Genomic DNA, 26,220 nt, shown 5'->3' with positions numbered 1-26,220 from the left:
CCAAGAGGCTCAGTCCCACAATTTTTTTTATGTGTCCTCAGAGTGAGCCCATACATTCACCATCAATTTTGGTGAAAATATCTCAATTCACTTCAGAGTTATAGACATTTCTATGAAAAAACACGTAAAAAATGACTGACACATGACTTTGATTGAATTTTACTACCCCTTACTATCAATATTTTCGCATTTGGGCATTGGTGTTTAGCTATCGACCTATGTTTCCAAACTTCTGACGGTGGTTTCGTCTCGATCGGACAAGCGGTTTCGAAGATATAGCCAAATGTTTTTTAAGCGCTAAATCACAACGCTACACAAACCGTAAGGCGAAACCTAGCATGTTTGGTATCGTAGGACTCGGCAAGGATTCAGAAGTCTAATTAGATGAGTCTCGTGAAAATAAGTTGACCACACCCAAAGTTATAAGCATTTGGAAAAAAAATTCACCACTAGGTGGCGCTGTTTCGAAACTTCTCACGCTCCTTCAGGACATTGTGCTGATGACCCATACCAAGTTTCGTAACAATCCGTTCATGCATTCTTAAAATACAGCATTTTAGCACAAAATTCAAAATGGCCGACAGTCAAAATGGCCGATATGGTAAAATTGGATATTAGTCGACTCGGCATGATGCCCTGAATCTAACAAGACCAATTTTATGATTTTTGGACAAACTGTTCAGAAGTTATAAGTAGTGGTCGACCGATATGGGATTTTTAATGGCCGATGCTGATATTGAGAAAGCAATCTGGCCGATTGGCCGATATGAGGCCGATACAATACATGTGAATATAGTAAATGAGAGACATAAAGAATATTGGTGAAACTAAATGAACATTTATTGTACATACTATTTATGCAATATTCCTTTTGCAATAAAAAATATTTACTAAGAAATTAAAATGTAAACAAAAAGGTAAGTACGTAACACTTCAATAAATAAAGTTTTAGTGCAGCTTCTTGTCTGCTTTAATATTTACAGTCATTTTTTCACACATAAATAATTACTGCTGCTTACTGCAGGTTACAAATAACATTTATCATTAATGAACCAATCTAATTTAAACAATCTAAACAATATTCATGAATTATTAATTAATTATCGGCCGATATATCGGCCTCGGCGCTATATCGGTCGACCACTAGTTATAAGCAAAAACAGCCATTTTTCATATCTTCGGACCAGTAGGTGGCGCTGCACCGAAACGCAACATGTAGCCTCAGGTCATGCTTGTGATGACATGTACCAAGTTTGGTCTGAATAAGATAAACCGTTGCGGAGATACAGCCTTACGACTGTTTTTGCAGGCGCTTCGTAAAATTTGTTCGAGCGTTTATTGAAAACGGTTTGATGAATCAATTTGAATTCCATAACTTTTGGTCAGCACTGCCTGAAGATGATCTGGTTCAATTTTCGTGCAAATCGGACAAACCGTCTAGGACGAGTTCGAAAAAGTAGGTTTTTCGAAAAATTCTAAATGGCGGCCATATTTTTATGATGGAAAATGACGTCATATGGTGCAATCGAATCGTCATGAGCTCAGGAATCAGAGGGAAAAATAATTTTGTTGATTGGCCTTACGGTTCAAAAGTTATTAGCAAAATAAAAGTGAAACTTTGGACAGGTGGTGGCGCTAGAGGGATTGAGTTGGAGACTCCAAATTTGCCATGGTGACTTTTCAGACTGTCCTTTATCAGTGTTATTTCATAACTTTCCTGCAAGCGGTTCTATGGGCTGCCATAGACTCCCAGTCGGAAGAAGAAAAAGAAGAATAAGAACACTAACGATTACAATAGGTGCATCCGCACCTTCGGTGCTTGGCCCCTAATTAAAGCTGCAAGCAGCATTTATCGGGGTTCAAGCAGTTAAGGCCTTTAAGGCCTTTAAGCACGCAAGCATCAAAAGACATTAAGTTTTATTTAGCAAGCATTTAACAACTGCCATCATAGATGAAAAAGTCAATTTACAGCCAATACAGGCAGTTTACCATAGGAAATATATGGTTTTAAAGCGTTTTTACAGTTATAGCACCTTTTTGCCTGAGTCTTCTTACAGTCTTGCCTGACCACTTTTATTAGTAGTACTCAAAGTGTGCCCATATATATGTGTCAAGTTTGTTGTAAATATGTCATTTTGATAAGGAGTTTAGACAATTATATTCAGTGGCGTAACGAGCCAACACCGGGCCCTTAAGTAGGATTATCAAGGCGGGCCCCTTGATGACACAATTGATGACATTGATGACACAATGTCCGCGAGTAGGCTACCATGAATAGGGCAAGATATGATCATACACAGCATATAAGAGATGAGATGACTAACAAAATCAGGAGTAGCCTACGCTCACCAAAAACAAAACAAAAAAACAAAAAAAACACTGGTGACAGCGCACCATAACACATTGTTAGGCCTAGGTCCAAATACATAAAAAAGATGCTCTCTTACATTATAGCGGGATTTTCCGGGCTTTCCTATGTGCAACTGCAAAGTTGTCGATTAGATCAGGATTGTGCGCACGGGCATTCTCAATTGACCCTTCGCAGGGAGTTTTATTTACAAGCGATCAGACTAATCATAATCCGCTATTTTGTCCAACAAAGCAGTCAGGAGAGTTAGTAGATTAACATTGGAGGATTTAAATTTGAAAAAAAGTGTACTGATGTCTTAGCACTTTAAAACAACATTCCTTTTATGTTCATTCATGTTTATTTTAATGCTATAAATTAACTAGAAGGAAGAGATGATCGGGTCACGAGCATCTTTAACTGAACCTCGAGTCTACAGCGATCTGTCAGACACATTAAAGAGTCACAAAACGGTATTTATTGTTTAAATGTCTCTAAAAAATTACAACATTTGAAAGGTGAGACTTTGTTTCATATCAAAAGTACTTGTCTGTCAGCGCGCAGTCTCCTCTCTGATCCGCAATGTATTTTTCACTGCGTGAGAACTTGGTGTGGTGTGAGAGTGTCAGTCGCTTGTCAGACATAGCAACAGTAACTAAAGTGGGTGGGTCTTTGTGAACGGTCATTGACAGTATGGACGGGGATTCGCCAGTCTCAATTCAAAACAAATTTCATCACAATCCATCATTGTTCGTTTCAAACATGTGAGAGCATCAAAATGATCCATGGGTGAAATTGATTGGATTTAATTTATTTTTTTGTTAGTTCCTATCATAATTTTAACATTTTGGCGTTATTGTTTAGCTATTTATCTATGTTTTCAAATTTCCTTTGTTTTTTTGTTGTTGTCTTGATTGGACTAACGGCTTTGAAGATAACCACAATTTTTTTAAGCTCTAAATGACACTTACAAAAAACATAAGGCGAAACCTGGCATGTTTGGTATTGTTGGACTCGGCAAGGATTCAGGAGTCTTAGGAGGTCACTCCTGTAAAAAAACACTGGCTTGAAACTTCTAAGGCTCCTTCAAGGCATTGTGCCAATGACGTATACTGAGTTTTTTTAGATACACCAATAGTAGTTGATACCAGGGACCACCTGTCAAAAAATGATTGATTGACAGGTGCCCCGCCCCTTCCGGTGACAGGTACCCGCCCCTTTTGGCATAGGATCAAAGGGATCAAAGAAGACCAGATGAGATCAAAGAGATCAAAGAAGAGAAGAGATTGAAGTCTTTTTGACAGCTAGTTTTGATTTTTGATTGACAGGTTGTCCCCTCCTAACCCTTGATCATGTAGTTATTGACAGCTAGTTTGGGGTTTTGAAGTCTTTTGATGCCTTTTGATATTGACAGAAAGTGTTTTTAATAATTACGTCATGGCTATGACAGCTAGTTTGATGCCTTTTGATATTGACAGAAGGTTTTGAAGACACTGTGATTAAATAATTATGTCATCTAGTTTTAATTGTTTGAAGCCTTTTGAACATGACAGTTAGTGTGTGTGTTTTTGAAGACACAGTTATAATAATTATGTCATGACAGCTAGTTTTGGGTTTTGATATTGACAGAAGGTTTTGAAGACACTGTGATTAAATAATTATGTCATGGTATCTGACAGAAAGTCTGATTGTTTGATGCCTTTTGAAGACACTGTTATAATAATATAACAGTTAGTGTGTGTTTTTGAAGTTGGTGTCACAGGATTCTCCTCCCTACATATTCCTGAGAATTGAGAAGTGAAAATTGATAAGGAAAAAACTGTGGAAGTTTATCTCACACAAATGTTGAAAAGCCATTCAGTTCTTTTAAAACAATATAAATGATTATACAATAAATAATATAAAATAAAGATCTTACTAAAACCTCTCACCAAAAGTTTAAATAAAATGGAGTTAAAAAAAAAAAAAAAAAAATTGCAATGAGTCTCTCAAAGCACCGTCTCAAAACATAGGGAGCGCACGCATCTGTGTGTGTGTGTGTGTGGAGATCAGAGGAGATGTGACCATCTGTGTGTGTCAAGGGATTCCCCTCTGACATCTGAAACGTGCTGTTCAGACGCTGTGATTAAACAATGTCACAAAATTACAATCAGTTAAATGTTTAGGGACTTAAACAAGTTTATGAATGGGTTCACAAAAATGTGTTAAATATAAAATCACATATTGGTTCTCCATCCCCCTCCGTCTGCTCCTCCACATTCCAGAGCACAGTGATAGTGAGAAACAGAGATTTTATAAAATAATGTATATTTCACACAAATAATATAATATACAATAATATAAAATAACATCTTACTGAAACCAATTCTTTCAGTTTTAGATAAACAAAAGAATAAAAAAATCATTACATAAAACATTCTCTTCTTTAAAAGAATTAAATAATTATAAATAATATAAAATAAAGATCTTACTAAAACCTCACACAAAAAGTTGAAATAAATGTAGAACTATCCAGTTTAAATAAAATGGATTCACAAAAAAAAAAAAAAAAAAAAAAAAAAAAAAATGCAATGAGTTAGATGTTTATAGAGTTGAAGAAAAAACATAGGCCTACATGTTATGAAACAATCAGTTAAATGTTTAAAGAGTTGAAGAAAAAACATACAGCTCATGAAACAACGCAATGTATAAAACGGGTTCACGAAAATGAAAAATCATCTTACATGTTTAGAAATCAGGGCCCTCTGGCCTCTCTTTACACCACCTGTTTGACCTGCGGAGCTTTCAAAAAGCACCAGCCAAAGGGTGTGTGTGTGTGTGTGTGTGTGTCAGAGTCACACAAATTCAGCGATCAGGATATCAGGTGCTGAGTTTATTTATAAGTATAATCTTAAAAGTTTAAATTATATCTTTTAAAAACAAAAGACTGTTTAAATAAAATCTTTAAAGTTTGAATACATACGCATCTTCTATTTATAATTGTCTATTTACAATGTCTGTTCAAAAACTTTAGATGGTTGAAAAACGTCTCGGTTACTGATGTAACCCTCGTTCCCTGAAGGAGGGAACGGGAGACGTAACGTCGACGTGACGACGTAATTGGGATCACTTCAGGGAGCCCTATCAACTTCGAGTGTCTACAGAACGAGCCAATGAACGTTGGCGTGCGTGAATCGCGTCACGCGCCCCCGCCCCGCCGCGCGGGTATAAATAGGAAGCGGGCGCACGCACACATTGTTTTTCGCTGAGGAGCCGAGATTTGTGACGGCCATGCAGCGATGGTCGGCAACGGTGGCGACGGGACGTTACGTCTCCCGTTCCCTCCTTCAGGGAACGAGGGTTACATCAGTAACCGAGACGTTCCCTTTCAGTCGCTCACGTTCGACGTAACGTCGACGTGACGACGTAATTGGGATCCCATGGAAAACGCCACGGTTGCTGCCACATCCAGCGCCCTACGCAAGACTCTCAGACCTGCGGAAGACCTGCGTAGAGGGAGTTCAACTGCTGTTCCATTACACCCCACACAGCGGAACTCTTGGATAACACTGGGAAGCGTACCTCTCCAGGGGAGAGAACGCTGCGGAGCCACATCCTGCCCGAAGGGAGGTAACATGTGGAGAGTACACATATGGACTGGCCGAAGGGGCAGTGCGACATATGGAATGTCACTGGGGTGGCTCCAACCGAAGGGGGAGACACACCGGCCAGTGACGACAGAGCAGACTCTGCCAAGGGAAGACACGGGCTCACCGCAGGGAGCTGGTCGTGGAAGAATACATAATGGGATCGCCGCAGGGATCGGACATATGGAACCCAGCCTAGCACAAGTTACACAAGCATACAAGCACTAGGCCTGGCGTCGGACGCTCCGCAACGTCCGACTGCCGAAGGGGTGCGGAGGAACTCACAGGGTTCGCCAAGTGGGGAACTCGACTGGAGTAAAAAGCGCACGTATCCGTTCCTAGGAAGGGAGTGGCGCAGCAAGCCGACACTAGAGCGGGAACTTCGGTGTTACCGGCTAGTAGAAGCGAGCACACAGGAAGAAACCGGCTCAACACGTAAGCTATAAAACCTAGCGAACGTGTTAGGTGTCGCCCAGCCCGCAGCTCTACAGATGTCTGTCAGCGAGGCGCCGTGAGCCAGCGCCCAGGAAGAAGCGACACTCCTAGTGGAGTGGGCTTTCAACCCAGGCGGGCAGGGCACGCCTTGGGCTTCGTAAGCCAAGGCGATGGCATCCACTATCCAGTGGGCCATCCTCTGCTTGGAGACAGCCTTCCCTTTCTGCTGGCCTCCGTAACAGACGAAGAGCTGATCTGAGGTCCTGAGGCTTTGCGTTCTGTCCACGTACAGACGCAGAGCGCGAACGGGACAGAGAAAAGCCAGGGCTGGGTCTGCCTCCTCCGAAGGCAGCGCTTGCAGGTTCACTACCTGGTCCCGGAAGGGAGTGGTAGGAACCTTGGGCACGTATCCGGGCCGGGGTCTCAGGATGACGTGAGAGTTATCCGGGCCGAATTCTAGGCACGATTCGTCGACCGAAAATGCATGCAGGTCCCCTACCCTCTTGATAGAGGCCAATGCAACCAGGAGTACTGTCTTACAGGACAGGATTTTTAACTCAGCAGATTGCAGAGGCTCAAAGGGTGGTCTCTGAAGAGCCGAAAGGACCAGAGACAAATCCCAAGAGGGTATAGAGAGTGGGCGAGGAGGATTTAGTCTCCTTGCTCCCCTCAGGAACCTGACGATCAGGTCATGCTTTCCCAAAGACTTACCATCAACAGCATCGTGATGTGCAGCAATAGCGGCAACATACACTTTAAGGGTGGAGGGAGACAGCCTTCGCTCCAGCCCTTCTTGCAGGAAGGAAAGCACGGCTCTGATCGAGCAAGATCGGGGGTTCTCCTCGTGAGAGGAGCACCAGTCAACGAACAGGTTCCACTTCAACGTATAGAGGCGCCTCGTAGAGGGGGCTCTAGCGGAAGTGATGGTGTCAACTACCGCAGGGGGTAGGTCACCTAGAACCTCCGCGTCCCGTCCAGGGACCAGACATGGAGTTTCCAGAGGTCTGGACGCGGGTGCCATAAGGTGCCCCGTCTCTGAGAGAGCAGGTCTTCTCTCAGAGGAATGGGCCAGGGAGGGGCTGTCGCGAGGAGCACTAGTTCCGGGAACCAGGTCCGGTTGGGCCAATACGGCGCAACTAACAAGACCTGCTCCTCGTCCTCCCTGACTTTGCACAAGGTCTGTGCAAGAAGGCTCACTGGGGGAAACGCATACTTGCGTAGGCCCCGGGGCCAGCTGTGCGCCAGAGCATCCGTGCCGAGGGTCCCCTCGGTCAGAGAATAGAACAACTGGCAATGAGACGTGTCCGGGGCGGCAAACAGATCTACCTGTGCGGTCCCGAAGCGCCTGAAAATCAGCTGGACCACCTGGGGATGGAGTCGCCATTCTCCCGGTAGCACCTGCTGCCGTGAGAGCTCGTCGGCTGCACGGTTGAGCAGGCCCGGAATGTAAACGGCACGAAGCGACCTCAGATGCTTCTGACTCCAGAGGAGGAGATGGCGGGCGAGTTGTGACATGCGGCGGGAACGTAGACCACCTTGGCAGTTGATGTACGCAACGGTCGCAGTGCTGTCCGTACGGACCAGTACGTGCTTGCCTAGAAGCAGCGTTTTGAAACGGCTCAATGCAAGACGTGCTGCTAACAACTCGAGGCAGTTGATGTGCCAATGCAGTTGAGGCCCCGTCCACAGACCTGAAGCTGCATGCCCGTTGTACATGGCCCCCCAGCCGGTGGTAGAGGCATCCGTGGAGACCACAGAGTGCCTGGACACTTGTTCCAGGGGAACACCTGCCCGCAGGAACGAAGGGTCCGACCACAAGCTGAGAGTTTGGCGACAGTGCGGAGTCACTTGGACCCGGCACGAGCCGCTCTGCCACGCCCATCTCGGGACTCGATCGTGGAGCCAGTGTTGGAGCGGCCTCATATGAAGCAATCCGAGCGGCGTAACCGCGGCTGCAGATGCCATATGCCCCAGGAGCCTCTGAAACAGTTTCAGTGGTGCCGCTGTTCTGCGTCTGAGCGTGCTCACACAGTTCAACACTGACTGGACACGGGCCTCGGTGAGGCGCGCTGTCATGCTGATCGAGTCCAACTCCATACCGAGAAAAGAGATCCTCTGCCCGGGGGTGAGTTTGCTCTTTTCCCAGTTGACCCGAAGCCCTAGGTGGCTGAGGTGACTGAGCACCATGTCCCTGTGTTCGCACAACTGCTCTCTCGACTGGGCCAGAATAAGCCAGTCGTCGATGTAGTTGAGGATGCGAACACCACGCTCGCACATGGGAGCAATGGCCGCCTCCGCGACTTTCGTGAAGACGCGGGGCGACAGGGCCAGCCCGAAGGGTAAGACCTTGTACTGATATGCCCGTCCCTCGAACGCAAAGCGGAGAAACGGTCTGTGTCGAGGGAGAATCGAGACATGAAAGTACGCGTCCTTCAGGTCGATCGCTGCAAACCAATCTTGGGGACGGATGCATTTGAAAATGCGTTTCTGCGTAAGCATCTTGAACGGTAGCCTGTGAAGGGACCGGTTCAGGACGCGCAGGTCCAAGATTGGTCGTAACCCACCACCTTTCTTGGGTACAATGAAGTACGGGCTGTAGAAGCCGGTCTTCATATCGGCTGGAGGGACCGGCTCGATCGCGTCCTTCGCCAGTAGGACTGCGATCTCCGCCCTGAGCACGGGGGCATTGTCCGCCAGAACACGGGTGAACAGGATGCCCTTGAAAGCAGGGGGGCGCCGGGCGAACTGAATCGCATAGCCGAGTCTGATGGTACGGATGAGTCAGCGAGACGGGCTGGGAAGCGTTAACCAGGCTCCCAGAGACCGAGCAAGCGGGACCAAGGGCACCACAGACGTACTCGGGGTGGGGCAGCGCGGCGGAATGCAGGGACCCGACTCGGACGGCACAGCGGCCCGAAGTGGGGTCTGAGTGTGTGGTGCAACACATACCTGCTTCCGTCGAAGGGCAGAGCGGGTGTGCGGAGGCGTCAGCGCGTCCAGGACACAGCCACTGCTGCCTGCTGGCGATGAAAGAGGGGCTGGGGAGTGACAAGGCATGGCGGCGTCGTCGACTGCCAAGCGCGCCCTCTTGGGGCCCAGAGGTTTCAGAAATTGCTCTTTTTTTGAAAATGTGGGTACCACTGACCCGTGGGTCAGTGGCGGAACAAAAAGAAAAGGAAACAAAAGATTCTCCGCCCGGCCCTCCACCGGGGGAAGGAGTGGCGCCTTCGCCATCTCCTGAAGAGCAACTTGATCCACCTCCGGGCCGCCCGTCTCAGGGTCGTTTGCACCGTCGCTTGCCTCCTGGTTTGGCAGCGGCCTGGACGGGCGGGGTCGGCTTCCTACGGCTTGCTCCGCGCTGAGGCCTGGATGGTTGCTGCTGCTGCTGGGGCTTAGCGGGAGCGGAGGACGCCGCAGAAGGCCGACCTCGGCGACGAGTAGACGGAGGGTCTGCGGCCGGCGGACGGGTGGGAGCAGCAGCGGTCCGCCGGGGCAGGATGTGCCGGATGGCCTCCGTCTGCTTCTGTGCGGCCGAGAACTGTTGGGCAAAGCTCTCGACCGCGTCGCCGAACAACCCAACCTGGGAAAGAGGGGCATCCAGGAACCGATATTTATCGGTGTCCCTCATATCCGCCAGGTTGAGCCAAAGGTGGCGCTCCTGGACCACCAAGGTGGACATCGCCTGACCAACTGAACGTGCGGTTTCCTTCGTCGCCCGGAGGGCGAGGTCGGTTGCCACACGGAGCTCCCGGAGGAGCTCTGGGTCAGAACCACCCTCGTTCATGTCCATGAGCGCCTGGGCCTGGTGGACCTGCAAGAGCGCCATGGCATGGAGGGCAGAAGCAGCCTGTCCACAGGCCTTGTAAGCCTTCGCCGTCAGACCGGACGAAAACTTACAGGCCTTGGACGGGAGGCGTGGATTACCCCGCCAAGAGGAAGCGGACGCCGGACACAGCTGCATCGCGATGGCCCGCTCCACTGGGGGGATATCCACATACCCCTTAGCTGCCCCGCCGTCGAGGGTGGCGAGGGGTGAGGAGCCACTAGAACGGCTTCGGGCACTATACGGTGCCTTCCACGTCCTAGAAAGCTCCTCATGCACTTCCGGAAAGAAAGGTACCGGGGCGGCGCACTGAGAACCAGCACGGCCCGCCCCGAGAAACCAATCGTCCAACCGAGAAGGTTCGGGACGTGGTGGAGGATTCCACTCAAGCCCGACCTTCTCGGCGGCCCGGGAAAGCATAGCAGTCCATTCTGGATCTGGCTCGGACAACGCTACACGCCCCGAGGGGGGCAACGCAGCCGAGTCGTCATTTCCAGAGGACAGCTCCCCCTCCGATGCTGCGATCGACATCTGGTCATCAGCCGGAGCCCCAAAGGAAACGGTTGGTCGTTCCGGAGAAGGACCAAGACGTCCACTAAGGGGCCCCAGTGGCGACAGCGCTTGTGAGGCGTGAGGGGCCCGCGGAGGATGACTCGACGGGGAAGCCCTCACGGTAATCCTCAGATCACCCTGGTCATGCGCCGAAGTAGGTCTATTCTGCGGGGCAGAATAGACACTAGATCGGGGCATAGGCGAGGGGACTGCACCTCCCTTGAGGTAAGCGAGTCTCGATCTAAGCGCTGCGATAGTCATGTTCCCGCAGTGGGAACATGAACTATCCACAAAAGCTGCCTCAGCGTGTTGAATGCCCAAACACGAGAGGCAACTGCTGTGGCCATCTGCTGGCGCCAGGGAACGACGGCATCCAGAAACGCACAAGCGGAATGACATCTTGAAAAAGACGCAGGGTCACGCTTGTGTTGCTCTTTTAGTGAAAACAAAAAAATAGAAACTCTCTTTCAGTGCTGAGGCACCCAGGGGTAGCCGTGGTGTGAATAACACACAGGGGAAACGCCCACCGATACCGACACACACACAGAATACACAAACAGCAGTGCTGTGAAAACAGCAGTTGAGAGCTGCAATGCTCGCGGCCACCACTGATCGCACCGTCACACCAACACGAATGAGAGTCTTCTCGTTCTCAGTACGCAGTCTGTAGATTCAGAAGTCAAAACGAAAGCTCGGCTCTGAAGTGAAAGACAATGTGTGCGTGCGCCCGCTTCCTATTTATACCCGCGCGGCGGGGCGGGGGCGCGTGACGCGATTCACGCACGCCAACGTTCATTGGCTCGTTGTGTAGACACTCGAAGTTGCTAGGGCTCCCTGAAGTGATCCCAATTACGTCGTCACGTCGACGTTACGTCGAACGTGAGCGACTGAAAGGGAACTGTACTTAGTCGTCTTAAATCTCATTTATGTGAAAAGATTCAATCAGCATTGTTTTTGTCCATGCTGGGGTTTCAATTTTGATGGCTTTTCATAGCCATAATGATTTTTGTACCCTAACTGCATATTCTATCCCGTACACCTAAACACGACCATCACAGAAACCTACATTTTCAAAAATGAAATAAATAAATAAATAATTAAATAAAATGTAAACAAAGTTTTAGCTAAATAAATATATATAAATAAAAACACCATACATTTTTAGAGAGTCACAAAAGTCATCTCACACCTGTGAAATGTTCAATAATTCCTTAAGTTGTATCTGTGAGAAAATGACCACATAGGCCTATCTTCAGAGAGAGAGCAACAATGAAAACATTTAGAAACTGTGAACCTGTAACCTGTAACTGTAATGTTAGTCTGCTAACACCTTTCCAGAGCCAAAGTTTTGTTCGTACTAAATTTATTTCAAAGCATAATCGTAAATGTGATCTTTTAAAATGAAAGATTGTTTTAGTCTTAAGTGTAAAGTTCTTAACTTTCTTTCTTTAAAAAATCTTTAAAGTTTGAATACATTCATATCTTCTATTTATCTTCTTAGAAGACTTATGTATGATATAAATGATTTTGTCTAACAGTGACCTAAATTATAATTGCTACTAAACAGCGTCTGTTCAAAAACTTTAGATGGTTGAAAAACTGTATTTAGTCGTCTTAAATCAGCATTTTTTTTTTGTCCATGCAGGAGTTTAAATTTGTATGGCTTTCCATAGCCATGATGATTTTTGTACCGTAACTGCATATTCTATCCCGTACACCTAAACACGACCATCACAGAAAACTATTAAATAAATAAATAAATAAATAAATAAATAAATAAATAATTTAATAAAATGTAAACAAAGTTTTAGCTAAATAAATATATAAATAAAAACACCTTACATTTCCAGAGAGGTGAAGTAGTTCTTTATGCAACAATAAAAACAATCCAAAAAGAAAATAGTTTAAGTTGTCATAATCAAAACAGCTCCAGATCCTTCAGAGATACACTACAGTGTGAAATAAATGTTCCAGACCCTCACAGAGACGAGAGGACTTACAGACCAGATGAGTCTCGGGGGGACAATGTCACAGTAAATCTAGTCTGCGTTCCAGAGCATACTACATCCAGAGTTTATACTAAATTCATTTAAAAGCATAACCTTAAAAGTTTAAAATTAAAAGACTGTTTAAATCAAATCTTTAAAGTTTGAATACATTCATATCTTCTATTTATCTTTTAGAAGACTTATGTATGATATAAATTATAATTGTTACTAAATAATGTCTGTTCAAAAACTTTAGATGGTCCATGGTGTCACAATGTTTTTAAGAAATCCGAGGACTCTACGTTGCTCTTATTTAGACTAAGTTGTATCTTTTTTTTTTTTTCTTTTTTTTTTGGTTACATTGTTTTTATTCATCAAGCTAAATGTAAATTTGCAAATCCAAATGATAGGAAAACTTTATGATAGGAAAGTACGGACAGCGCCTTTGACCAAGCCTCTACATATGGGGCACTTGCGCAGAGAAGATGCACATTCTTTGCACACAACTAGGTGACCACAGGGGATGAAGACAATGTTCACTTCCTTATCCATGCAAACTTTGCATGTGCGCTCCTCTTAAAGTCTTGTTAACTGTTCCTCCATAGGCAAGTCTGAAAGATCTTGACTCGGTGATGCAGCTTCATTGGTCTGGGCCATCAGTTCTCTCAGCAGGCAATCATCTTTTTCTTGATCCAGTTGCAGAAGACTTATGCTGCTGCATTTCCTTTCGACAGGACTAACTCAATGAGCTGCCCTGTCTGCTGCTTGACTGTAGTGCAGTTACGAATAATGCCATACTCTTTCTGCGAGATGACGTTCTCCTCTAGGAGATGGTCCAATAAGCTCTGCACACTTTTTAGTTGCTGTGACATGGCAAGATGATGTTTCTTAAGAAAAGTAAGAAACTTACTTTCTCGCTCCTCCTCTCTCTTCACATCTTCTGCACTTAGTAAATCAGACACCAACTCTTGAACGGTTTCGTAATTTTCTCCACTTGCAAGGATTTTGCTTTGAACGGTTTGCTTCACCACAGGATTGTTCATCATCACTGCATCTTCTGAACGGTCTTCTCCAGTACCCAGTTGTACAACAGGTGGATCAACAAATTCTCTTGAGTCGCTGTCTCCATTAGTCAATAGCTGTTCAAATAGTCTTGGAAATCTTGCTTGAATCTGATGAACAAACTCTTGGCCCTTTTCTTGCAACAGGTATTCACATCTTGGAAACCACTTAGCATGTTCTCTCCATGGATCATCACCAGACTCCCAACATCTGAGTCCACCATCACAACAAAAGCACTTCACGTCATCATTACGACCAACATAGTAAAAACCAGCCTTAGCCAATTGGTCTGGTCGAACAGTTATTCTTGAGGGCCAGTTGACAAATGTGAGCAACCTTTCTTCACACTGTTGCATTGCCGATCCATTGGAAAGGCCGCCACCAGATAAAGGTACATTATCTGCACGGTCACCTCGAACGAAGCGGCAGTTGGGGTAATGCCTCTGGTGCTCTGATACTGCCCGATCTCCCGGTTCCCAGTTGCTAAGCTGGCCTCCACAACTGAAGCAAGCCACTCTGTCGCCCTGGCCAAGGTAGTAGAAACTGCTTTTGGCAAGCTCGGCTGGAGTTAATGTAGCAAGAGTCCAATTCTGAAAGGTGTCAAGGCGTTCCAGTTCCCGACGCATGCCAGGATTGTGACAAGTCGGAGGTCGCTGGTGAGACATAGGACTGGAGAGGGCCAGGTTGCTGAATGCCGTGTTTAAGTAACCCACCTGCTCCTCCATTTGGCCTGAAATGGATGCCGTGGTGGTCGATGTTACGGCTGTCGCAGGGGCGGAAAGCTGTAGGATGGCTACGTTGCGAAGCGGGGGAAAAGGCAGAGTGAGAGGACGACAGGAGGTTTGCGGTGGCGGGTAAAAATGTGACCACAGGGCGTGTCCACTCAAGCCCTTCTCTCTGCTGGACATCCCATGACTAGTGTCTAGTCGTCCATGACAGAACACATAATCTTATTAATCTTATTAAATACCCTCTATGATGCAGGAACCGATGCTAAGAACAAAATCAAATTTTGTTCAACACCACAATTTCAAAAATTGAAAAATCACCACACAATTTCAGGTATTCACATCTTGGAAATGGTTGCCACCTCAGGAATACAGTCATTTAAATGCAGAAATCAAATATTGAAATATTGAAATATTTAATCTTTTAAATCATATAGTATTTTTAATTATTCTAAATATTATTATTCTAAATATTATTATTCTAAATATTATTATGTATACTATTATAATACTATTATTATGAGCTCAGACATTTTTTCATTCAGAAATTTTTATTTCAACATTATACTTTCATACATTGAAGTAGTGAAGAAAATGATAGATCGGCAGTACATAAAGTAAAACAATAATGACATTTACAGATGGTCTAACCAGAATAGAAAATCTCTGCAGGCTATCATGTCTTGCTCTAGGATGTAGTTTACCAGACTTTCAACTAATTCACCAACGTCAGTTTTTGCATTTTTTGACACCAGTGACACACAGAGATCTGTTACAAAAGTACAAATAGCGAGTATCTCGGTGATTTCAAATTCATCACAACATGCACGCAGCACATCCAGAACTTTTCTGAGGATTACGCCGTTCGGCTCTTTGCTGTTAAAAAACATGGGCGTTACATCAGTCCATGACTTTGTCAGGCCTCTTACGACATCCATTTCATTTTTGAGATTTGTCACACGTTTGGTATCCTGTGCACAATCGTTTTTCATACCACACGCAGCATCGATGATCCTGTGCATCAAGCCAACCATCTGGCCTCTAAAATGATCTTTAAACATAGAGTCTAGCGTAGCTCTTAAAGGACACTCTTTGCCCGTGGCGCACTCACATGCTGGATGATACTTGTTCTCCATCAGGTTTTGCGTCGCCATTTTTTCAACTTTTCGAATAGTCCACTATTCGATGATGAAAGATGCTTTTCGTTCCTGGAATCGCCTGAGTGAGTCCTTGCGGCACAGTCGTCCAGGGTTTGTGCGTTAATGCTCGGAAGTTTGTGTTTTTGGGTCAGGAGCGTAGTTTTCATCAGGCAAATGTTGAAGCAGGCTTTGACAGTCCTTCAACTTTTGATCAATAAGATGATGCAGTAGCACAGCAGTCCGAGGCTAGTAGAGCTAGAAGTAGAGCTAGAAGTAGAGCTAGAGCGTGCGATGTCCTGAAATATTTATCAGGATGGCGATTGGGGTCCGCCCCTCGCCCCACTGGAGGGGTTGTATAGGGGTGTCGTCATCAGGAAAGCCATAAATAACTATGTAAATTATAGTCACGATGCAACAGAAGTAGCGTCATGGAGAAGTTATGCCACCAGAGAGAAGTTTATTATTTTTACTCAATCCAGTTACAAAATCTGATTAAACATATGCATGGGTAAATTGTTCGCCATAAGTTCTGTAACAAACATTTAGAAAGTAGTTAGGATCTATTTCATTTTGCGCATGCTTTAACCCTCTGAGGTCGACAAACGCGCGGGCGCGTTTTGCTGGATTTTCTCCACATTGTAGCACTATAAACTTAAATTTCTTCGTCATTTATGGTCATACAGAAAAAAGAAATATAAAAAAAGAATCTGTGATATTTCTACTTTTGTATGTGTCCACTTACAATCAAATCAAAACATTGTGCTTTTGTAAAATAAAGAAAATAGACAGGGTGTGCGTTCTGCCTCTCCGTCGCGGTGAACTTTTTTTTCTTGAGCACGTCTATAAACTGAAACAAAACTCAGCGAATACTTGTCACACATTTATGAGCCATACACCTTTATAAACATTTAAGTGTGTACTTTTAAATGATCGGATTCAAAACGAAAACAAATATTCTCTGTTTAAGTAATTTGTATAAAACCAACAAGATGTCCAGCTTCTCAAACGCTTCCTAATTATTTTTTAATTTACCACGCCTACTCGCGCAAAAGATATTCACATGCAAATCTCCACATGGAACGCGATCGCGCTCATTACCTCAACAACAAAACACTTCACTTCACTTTTCGTCGAGTTTGAAAGACGTGCCTGAGCTTACATTGGATTTACATCAGAAGAAGAAGAACCCGATTTGAAGACAAGAAAGATAAGGTAAGAAATTATATACTTACATATTAGTTTGCTATTGTTGCATAAATTTCACATTGCAGTTGAACTGTTGCTAGATATATGGTGAATATTATAATATTTAGACCCGTGTTTACTGTTACTGTGTTTGTGGATATCTGCTCAAACGTAGATATGTATATGGTAACCATAATGTTTTATATTTGAGCGCGATCGCGTTTGAATGTATCATATTTTGGATCGTGATCGCGTTTGAATGTATCATATTTTGGATCGTGATCGCGTTTGAATGTATCATATTTTGCAGCGCGATCGCGTTTGAATGTATCATATTTTGCAGCGCGATCGCGTTTGAATGTATCATATTTTGGATCGTGATCGCGTTTGAATGTATCATATTTTGGATCGTGATCGCGTTTGAATGTATCATGTTTTGCAGCGCGATCGCGTTTGAATGTATCATATTTTGCAGCGCGATCGCGTTTGAATGTATCATATTTTGGATCGTGATCACGTTTGAATGTATCATATTTTATCCAGCACTGCGCATAGCTTATGCCTACAAGGCACAACAAACCTGGTGTTCACTGTTCATTATATTATATATTGTTGGAAACATTTGTGTGTGTGTGTGTGTATTCTGTGAATTTTAAAAAGCAATTTTAACCAGAAAAATCTAAAATTTATTCCCAAAATCGTGCAGGCCTTTCTCTTGATGTCAGTATGTTCACTTTTTTTTTTTCAGGGCCCAGATGCCACTGAGGACTTCAGTGAACATGAACATGGTAAAGTGAAAATCAAACACCTTGGAAATGAAAGGTATGTACAATGTTTTTAGGAATGGCACAAAGGTCTCTGTCTTTGGATCATTGTTTTCAATAAGTGCTTTTTTGGCATTTGCTGTGTGTATCTTTGGACTATGTTGTGTTGTAAATAAATCCAAACAATTTAAAAGCCATTCTTTTTTTAAATCTCCTCATTTACAGTATTGTGCAAGGTTGCCCAGAATGGCAGGGCCTGATAGCTCCTAATAGGGCCATTAGGGGAGGGTCTTTGTCTTTCTCAGGTGAGAAAAGCTTACATATTAATGAGCTCTCGCATAAGGCTTTTTCACACAAAACACGTCGTAAAATTTTTAAATCAATATATTGTCTTATCTGAATGAGCAATCAGGGTGATTTTCACATAGTTTTAGAGCAAATATTCTAGGCTACGTGATACAATTTTCAAAAGTCTTGTGAAGAAATAATCAGTATGGGTTTCATAGCCTTATTTCAGTGAGAATTTTTTTTTGTATTTTCACAAACCACGCATAAATGTCATTATCTCAAAACTACAAACTTTTACATACATGCTGTTGATATATTATTGTAGCAGAGTTTGTGCTGAATACAGTGTAATTAGACTTTAGCCATGAAAATGTCACAAGTAACAGAAATAACCAGAAATGTCAGAGCATGTCAGAACACCTCCAGGGCCCAGAAAACAGCTCAGACCTCAGAGGGTTAAGTTAACTATTAAGATGTTAAAGTTCATAGACCTTTAGCGCATTGAGTTAAAATCAATATCGCATTAAACACATCATTACCGTATTTAATAACTTCAATAGTTATCAAGCACCAGCTGATTTAAGTTTTTCTTCAAACAAAAGTAATTTTCTGATAAATCATCGTACACCTACATGTGTTTTGTTGTATGCACAGATTTTGAGGATCCTTGTCTTTGTTTCGCGGTATTTTTAAAAACATAGAACCAGAGAACAGAGAACCTTGTGTGGTATTCTATATCCGCATAAAGGGTTAAAATGTAAAATATACATTTTAGCGCTATTTAAAAACTAGGACGGTATAATAATAATATAATGTAAATGTCTCACGTGAAGATGATGGTTTAAACCATCATTTTATCAAATCAAACCAATTCATGCGAATACTGTCGTATATGAACAAAGAGAAGACCTAGAGTTCACTAACATTACAGCTAACTGTAGGAAACAGATATCCGGGGGAAAGTGTAAAGAAAACATTACAATCACACCCGGCAATACGATAAGTGTTACGCTAGTGATGTTAAACAATTTCAAAACAGGTTGTTTCAGAAGAAATGCAAACAAATGTTACGCGCTAATATTTGGTCTTGTTTCTACGGAGCCCCTAAAGGGACGTGGTGGTGGAAAATAATTTAGGTTGGGAGATTTTTAAAAAAAAAATCTTTTGCGTTCCCTCGCAAAACTTTTGCGTTCCCCCGAGAAACTTTGCGTTCCCACGCAAAACTTTTGCGTTCCCTCGCAAAGATATTTGCGTTCCCACGCAAAACTTTTGCGTTCCCTCGCAAAGTTATTTGCGTTCCCAATCGGGTTGTAGCTCGTTGTCTAGGTTACTGTGATTGTAAATAGGTGTCGTTTGTGTTTTAACAACGTTTAGCTCAAGAATAGGGAAGTTCGAATAGCCTATGTGAATATTGCCAACTTCACTGAACTCCTTTAGTTAAGCACTGACCGCATTTCTTTATATTTGAGTCCAAGTTCAAACACTATGAAACGCTCCATTAACGTACGGAGCTCTGAAACACTGCCAGCGGGACATTAAACAGGAAGTGTCTGTCCGAGCTCAAAACAGGTTTTGCGTGGGAACGCAAATATCTTTGCGAGGGAACGCAAATATCTTTGCGAGGGAACGCAAAAGTTTTGCGTGGGAACGCAAAGTTTCTCGGGGGAACGCAAAAGTTTTGCGAGGGAACGCAAAAGATTTGAAAAAAAAAAATCTCCCATCCTAAAAATATTTTCCACCACCACGTCCCTTTAGGGGCTCCGTATGTTTCAGAGTCGGTATGGTCCGGTGAAAACTTTGATGAGGCCGAGAATAATAGCGCTGTTAAACATGCGCTTCAATAACAATGTTCAATATAAACAAGAATCCAACTCTAATGCGACTGAGCTTGTTTCACATATAACTTTTGATTGTTAGATATAATAGTTAGGTGATTTATCTAACCATTGAAATTTACGATATGTTAAAACATTCGGCATTATGCCGAATAAAAAGAAGATCATAGAAAGAAGAACAATTATTGAGACATAAAACACAACGTCTGTTTTCTGGATCGAGCCTAAAAGACAGATGCCTAAAACTCAAAGTATTGGTGTGGACAGAATAAAAAATGAATCAACCCTCCTTTCACGTAAAAATACCACGTATCAACTGTAATTCATTAGCTTAACTGTTGTTTAGCGACACACAAACGCACACAAACACACAAACAAAATAACTGTGTAATAATAACAAAATAAGTGTAATAGTTAGACGAGTTTGAAGTGTAATATGTAACAGAAAAAACAGCAATACTCATCTTTCACATCGATGTTTCGTAGACATAGCAGAAAGATGTTCTAAAATAAATATGATTTGTTTAGTCTTAAACACTCTCATACTAGAAGGACCGTCATTTAATTATCTTTATGCAATATTTGTTCATGTTTTTCATACATTCCTATATGAACATGTTTGACCACGCTCTGAGACTATATACTTTTTGCAAACTGTACAAAAACCAAAAGACACAGCATAATTGACTAATATGTAAAATGATGATGCATTTACTTTTAACCCAGTTGACCTCTAGAATTTACTTTTGGTGCAATTTTATCTGCAGGTTTCACCAAAGTGTGGAACTTTGTTTAACAGCTTCAAGTTTTGATGAATATGCATCTCTCGGTGCAATAGTCAGATGTGATTCTTTTGTAATAGTTTAAGTGTAACTTTGTTACTCATACTTTGTGTGATTCGTAGATAGAGGGAAAGTTGCACTAAACAAAGTATCAATTTAGTCAAACAGAAAGACTATCACTTAAATTCTTAATCGTCATTTATTTCTATAAACACTGAATGTTGACGGCTCTCAAAGAAACGTCTTCACCTAAAACACATACAGTCCATCTGTCACGTACCGCACAAGAAGAGAGCTCAGGATCCAATTGCAGCAAACGAGGTTTCTTTATTAGAGGGTAATCCAAAGTCGTGGTCAAAACAGGCAGGGTTCAAAATCCAGTAAGGCAGTACAAAACAATAAACAGACTCAGGTAGGGAACACAGGAAACAGACACAGTGTGACGTATAACATTGATACACAAAGAACACAAGACAAACAGGGCTTTAAATACATGACTGACAAGGGGATAACGAGAGACAGCTGGTGATTACAAATACCCACACCTGGGTGCAAATCACAGACAGAATTGTGGGGGATGAAGTTCTAGTGCAAGACACCGTGGGGAAAAGGAGGACATCTGGTGGACACCCGGGGAAACACAACCAGACACTGTGACATAACCCCCCCTCTACGGAGTGGCTCCCAGACACTCCAAGACAGGACACGGAACAAAACAAAAGTTCAGGAGGGAGGTGGCACGGTGGAGGATCAGGGGGAGGGACGGGGGGCCAGGTCCATGAAGGGAAACAGAAACAGGGGGTAACAGACTCAAAGGGGTCCAGGGTGACACACACAGTACATCGGGGGAACAGGGCGAAGCAATCAGTCCATCCGGCGGCCGGGGCGAAGCAAACAGTCCATCGGCCGGCCAAGGCGAAGCAAACCGCCCACCGGGCGGCCGGGGCGAAGCGAACAGTCCATCGGGCGGCCGGGGCGAAGCGAACAGTCCATCGGGCGGCCAAGGCGAAGCGAACCGCCCACCGGGCGGCCGGGGCGAAGCGAACAGTCCACCGGGCGGCCGGGGCGAAGCGAACAGTCCATCGGGCGGCCAGGGTGGAGACTTTCCCTCGGGCGACCAGGGTGGAGACGACCTTTCGGGTGGCCAGGGCGGAGACTCTCTCTCGGGCGGCCAAGGAACAGGCATCACCGGCTCAGGAACAGACACCACCGGCTCAGGCACTGGAACAGACACCACCGGCTCAGGCACTGGAACAGACTCCACCGGCTCAGGCACTGGAACAGACTCCACCGGCTCAGGCACTGGAACAGACTCCACCGGCTCAGGCACTGGAACAGACTCCACCGGCTCAGGCACTGGAACAGACTCCACCGGCTCAGGCACTGGAACAGACTCCACCGGCTCAGGCACTGGAACTGAAACTGGCACCACCGGCTCAGGCACTGGAACTGGCACCACCGGCTCAGGCACTGGAACTGGCACCACCGGCTCAGGCACTGGAACTGGCACCACCGGCTCAGGCACTGGAACTGGCACCACCGGCTCAGGCACTGGAACTGGCACCACCGGCTCAGGCACTGGAACTGGCACCACCGGCTCAGGCACTGGAACAGGCACCACCAGCTCAGGCTCAGCTGGGCAGATACTAGGCTGGATGAAGAACTTAGGCGGGACCGGCAAGGCTAGCAGCGTGGGCGGGGCCGGCAGGGCTAGCAGCTTGGGCGGAGCCAGCAAGGCTAGCCGCGTGGGCGGAGCCGGCAGGACTAGCAGCGTGGGCGGGGCCGGCAGGACTAGCAGCGTGGCCGGGGCCGGCAGGGCTAATAGCGTGGCCGGGGCCGGCAGGGCTAGCAGCGTGGGCGGGGCCGGCAGGGCTAACAGCGTGGCCGGGGCCGGCAGGGCTAACAGCGTGGCCGGGGCCGGCAGGGCTAACAGCGTGGCCGGGGCCGGCAGGGCTAACAGCGTGGCCGGGGCCGGCAGGGCTAACAGCGTGGCCGGGGCCGGCAGGGCGAGCAGCCCGTGGACGGCCTCCGGGGCAGCCCTCCCCGCAGCAGCAGCGGCCTCAGGGACAGCTTCCTCATCCTCCGCAGCAGCGGCCTCAGGGACAGCTTCCTCATCCTCCGCAGCAGCAGCAGCGGCCTCAGGGACAGCTTCCTCCTCCGCAGCAGCAGCGGCCTCAGGGACAGCTTCCTCCTCCTCCTCCGCAGCAGCAGCAGCGGCCTCAGGGACAGCTTCCTCCGCAGCAGCAGCAGCAGCAGCGGCCTCAGGGACAGCTTCCTCCTTCTCCGCAGCAGCGGCCTCAGGGACAGCTTCCTCCTCCGCAGCAGCAGCAGCAGCGGCCTCAGGGACAGCTTCCTCCTCCGCAGCAGCAGCAGCGGCCTCAGGGACGGCTTCCTCCTCTACAGCAGCGACTTCCGGGACATTGGGGGAATCGGGGGTCTTCCTCTTCCTTCGTCGCTTACGACGGTGAGGTGCAGGCTCTGAACTGGGTTCTGGGGCTTGGGTGGTGTCTGGTCTGGGCAGCGGGGATGCACTCTCCGGGCTGGGCAGGGGGGGTGCACTCTCTGGGCTGGGCGGCGATGAAGCTTTCTCTGGGCTGGGCAGCGATGAAGCTTTCTCTGTGCTGGGCAGCGATGAAGCCTTCTCTGGGCTGGGCAGCGATGAAGCTTTCTCTGGGCTGGGCAGCGATGAAGCTTTCTCTGGGCTGGGCAGCGATGAAGCTGGTGTATCCCATTGGCTACGATGGTGTAGATACACAGTAAACCCCCAAAAGTCAAGGATCTCCAGCCCCTTCATCTCCCATTGCGGCAACGGGTCATCCAGGCAGTGATTAAAAAACTCCTTCAGGGTTGCATCATTATAGTTCATGCCTCTCGATAACGTCCAAAAGGTCTGAGACAAACACCTCACTGTCTGACCCTGCTGGCGTAGGGCCATTAAATTTTTGAGTCTTCCCCTCCTCTCCTTCTCAGTGGTAGGGGGAAGGATACGAAACCCCGAACTGCTGGATCCATACATGGTGTATCAATCTGTCACGTACCGCACAAGAAGAGAGCTCAGGATCCAATTGCAGCAAACGAGGTTTCTTTATTAGAGGGTAATCCAAAGTCGTGGTCAAAACAGGCAGGGTTCAAAATCCAGTAAGGCAGTACAAAACAATAAACAGACTCAGGTAGGGAACACAGGAAACAGACACAGTGTGACGTATAACATTGATACACAAAGAACACAAGACAAACAGGGCTTTAAATACATGACTGACAAGGGGATAACGAGAGACAGCTGGTGATTACAAATACCCACACCTGGGTGCAAATCACAGACAGAATTGTGGGGGATGAAGTTCTAGTGCAAGACACCGTGGGGAAAAGGAGGACATCTGGTGGACACCCGGGGAAACACAACCAGACACTGTGACACCAACATACAAAATGTGAACCAGTGTCGTCTGCTATCTGAACAAGATGACTCAATATAGTGGAAACTTTTGTGTATTTATTTGTGTATCACAAATTCTTAGTGATTTGGTTTTTGAATCTTACATGGATTGTAAGGACACGTGTGATTCCTGTATAAAGATTATGTTTTAAAGTTAGTCCATAGGCTTTACAAGAGTGTGGAACTTTGCATCACTATGGTGTGTAAAAATACATCCAGAGATTTAAGCACAACTACTTACACACATACTAAGCAGGAGAATATCTTACTGTATTGTGAACATTCCATTATCTATTTATTTGGGGTCAGAGAACATCCTTAGCTCATACATCTCTTTACTTTTGGATGTTGAAGTGTTAGTTAATAACAAACAAAACAAAAAACTTGAAATCAACATGAAGCCATAATATTAATAAATAAAATATGGTTTACAATTACAGTACAATGACTTCCATAATATTTTATTTTAGTAAAGGTATGCCGGGATCAGCCAACACAAAGTTGTGCGTTGTGAGTGAGACCTCGCAAAGATTACACCGATATTAGATTTCTCAAACATTGCATGGTTGCACTATGCCTGAAACTATGCCGAAAACTGTCAAAAAATCATCCGGTATCATGGTTTAGTTGAATTTTAAAACACTGTTTTTTTCTTTTTTTCTTAAAAATTATCTTGTTTAATCATGTATTAAGTCCATATTTATCAGGTTGATATTTGTAGAAATAAGCAAAAAGAACCAGTTAATGGCCTTGTGTCAGAACACAACAGGTCTTTTTATTCTAACTTTAAAGCTAGATTATCCTTTGAAAAGTGTAATACAGTATTTGATTATGGGGGAAAATCTGGAAAACTACCTTACACATGTAGGGTTTTCGCCAACTGACCTAAACCGTTGACCCCTGAAGTTATGACTTCTGAAGGCCTAGATTCACTCGGTTGAAGAAATGGTATTTTGTCATTTAAACAACTGAAAAATAGACTATGCTTAATATCTGCTAACTCTTTATTGTGATGCTCCCCAACAGGTATTCTACTGATTATAAGTAACTCAACTATATCTCAACTTATTCTAACCATAACCCTACCAGTCCATTAATACTCTACTAACACTAATGAGAGTTTACTTTACACACTCTGACTCTCACAAGCGAGTAAGTGGAGATGCAGGTGCAACACTATAGTCAACAGCTCGTTCAAAAGAACCATCAAAATAGTGTTACCAAATTATGACTTAAAATCGTTTTAAGTATTAAATTAAAAAGGCGTAATTGACAAAAATTGTAATTCTGAATTAAGTAATAATTATGTCAAAAAGTCAAAATTATGACTTAAAAAGTTTAAATTAAAATTATGACTATGCGTCATAATTATGAGATGAAAAGTTTAAATGATGACATACTAAATTGAAATTATGATAAAGTAAATATTCCATAGTGAAATTTTCTGAATTCAATATAATTGTATTTGTGAAAATGATTCAGTACTGAATCAGCATTTATGAGTTTTTACATATCTTCTGCTTGTTTCTGCAGTTCGTGTAAGCCTCTAAGACTATGAATAACTAAAAATGATTATTGATGAACTTGAATAACTTGAATTTTGTTGGCAATATAAAAAAATTGTCTTCCCATACCGGGTGAAAACCAGGAATCCTAACCGCTAGACCATATGGGAGGCGTTGATACTCCCCGGCAAATTTGAAAAGGCTGCACTGCACGGGACAATATAATGTTGGATCATAGTTATGCAGGAGAAGGAATCCTCATCATCAAAAAGCAAAAATTTAATTTATCGGGATGTAAATAAATATCGGGATAGCTTTTCCCAGGTGGAAAGAGCTAATGAAGGAGAAAGACTTTGAAAAGGACGCTGAAGGTGCCTGCTTTCTTCTCGACAGGTAAGTCAAAGTTACGGTCTAAATTAAAAGCTTTTTTTCATTGCTTGTTTGTGTAAATCATTATATAGGCAGCATAACAGTAAAACATGTACAGGTAAACTCGATGAAGTGCTATTGGAAGACATGTTGTCATAGATTCTTGACACATAACGGCTACCGCAGTTGCAACACGCATTTGAAAAAGCAAGGCGCTAGAGAGCACTATTCGTTTAAATGCAAAATAGAATTTCACCGCTAGATGGGAGAAATTCCTACACAGCATACCTTTAAGGATAGGGTCTTTAACAAAAAAGCCTCCAAAATATAAAATACTCTATCAAGTCTAAAAATTA

At 44.6% G+C, this 26,220-nt stretch overlaps 1 protein-coding gene and 1 pseudogene across 2 annotated transcripts in view; both read right to left on the bottom strand.

Moving 5' to 3' along the window:
• The window catches only part of col25a1 (collagen type XXV alpha 1 chain), a 557,626-nt gene that overhangs the window by 93,017 nt on the left and 438,389 nt on the right, over window positions 1-26,220 (bottom strand). The gene's annotated exons all lie outside the window — the stretch shown is intronic.
• Window positions 12,641-14,960, bottom strand: LOC311080108 (putative inhibitor of apoptosis; annotated as a pseudogene). Its single transcript has one exon. The product of its transcript is annotated as a putative inhibitor of apoptosis (transcript).

This window comes from Abramis brama (assembly GCF_963993115.1).
Source record: "Abramis brama genome assembly, chromosome: 3".
Classification (NCBI taxonomy): domain Eukaryota; kingdom Metazoa; phylum Chordata; class Actinopteri; order Cypriniformes; family Leuciscidae; genus Abramis; species Abramis brama.
This window is presented reverse-complemented; position numbering and strand designations above follow the sequence as displayed.